Source organism: Octopus bimaculoides, chromosome 3 (genome assembly GCF_001194135.2).
Source record: "Octopus bimaculoides isolate UCB-OBI-ISO-001 chromosome 3, ASM119413v2, whole genome shotgun sequence".
Lineage (NCBI taxonomy): Eukaryota > Metazoa > Mollusca > Cephalopoda > Octopoda > Octopodidae > Octopus > Octopus bimaculoides.
In genome coordinates, this window is record NC_068983.1 from 44,013,732 (window position 1) to 44,015,545 (window position 1,814).

Here is a 1,814-nt window from a genome sequence, read left to right on the forward strand (position 1 = left end):
AAGAATAAGTCCTGAGGTTGATTTGTTTGACTAAAGGTGGTGCTCCAGCATGGCCACAGTCGAATGACTGAAACAAATAAAAGAATAAAAGAATATATCAGTGATGTAGCCAGAGTGCGTGCCAACTGAGATGACCCTTGATTTTGCCATCCCCAGGACTGCCACCCCCACCTACCCTCACTCCCACTGGCTACGCTTCAGGCTCAGATTTTTATGTTCTGAGTTCAAAATTTCATGAAGGTCAACTTTGCCTTTCATTATTTCTGGATCGATAACATTTTTGGAGCAACATGAAATGGTGTGTTTTACTCAAGAGTACAAATGCATCATCCAGTTCAGGAATCAAACCCACAATTTTTACGATCATAAGTACAGCACCCTAAGCATTAAGCCTCCATGCACATATAATTACATATACATACACACACATAATTATGTAAATGTACACACACATACAACCATAATTATGTATGTGAGTGTGTGCGTGTGTGTGTACACACATACACATACATGTATATATATATATATATAATTACACACACACACACACATACATATATATATACATATATATACACACACATACATATATACACACACATACATATATATATATATATACATACATACACACATAATATATAGATGCATATGTGTATATATATATACATATACACACATATACACACATATTACACATATATACAAGTACATGCATACATACATATACACATACATGCAAACAGACATATATATATACATACATACATACATACATACATGCATGCATACATACATACATACATACATACATACATACATACATACTTACATACATACATACATACATACATACATACATACATATGTAGGCGGGATATTGTAATAAACACCAGAATACATACCGAAACAGAGGGAAAATTAATTGTATACATTACAAAGCCTGCTGAGTTCATACATACATTGTTACATGTATATGTACATATGTGTATATATATGTGTACATGTGTGTTTACGTGAGTGCGCATCTGCATATGTGTAGTGTGTGTGGACATGTGCAGACAGACAGATACACATACACGTAAATAGTAAATGAAATTGCCATCGGTTCCAATGATGAACAAGCAGTTGTTCAGTCAACTGAATTAGTCCATTTGTCGTGGCCGAAGATGACCAATGGCATCACATCGATAAAGAAGACAGAGCACAGAGTGTCTGGCTGTGACCAATCAGTCCGATGCACACCCAGGAGGCTCTGCTGTAGGTTGGATACTGAGGGTTTGCTGGGATTGAAGGCAAGGAGTTAGCTCTGGACATATGTAATTTGCCTTTTCCTTGTGCCCCTGCAATCTTGTTCCGTTCATAGGTGGTGGTACCTCTGTTGGTTCAGTTTCTTGAGGCAGGGAGGTCCTGTACTTGCATGTCCCAGATATCAAGGTTAATCTCAAAGCTCTTCAGTGTATCCTTGAGGCACATTTTCTGTCCACCTTGCGTGCATGCACCTTCTGCCACTTTGCTATAAAACACTCATTTGGACAGTTGTATGTCAGGTATTCAAACAAGGTGGCCTGACCACCTGACTTGCACTCTCCTCAGTAGTGTGTAAATGCTTGCCAGATCAGCTCGAGAGAGGACCTCTATATCTGGGACCTTGTCTTGCCAGGTGATCAATAAGTAACTGAATTACTTATTGGTTGAATGTATAAGTGACTGAATATTCCACAGACGCTTGTATACATAACATACCCCTGTGACAGAAACAGTATGACACATTATGTGACACAGATACATCATTGTATAACAGGTACAATGAC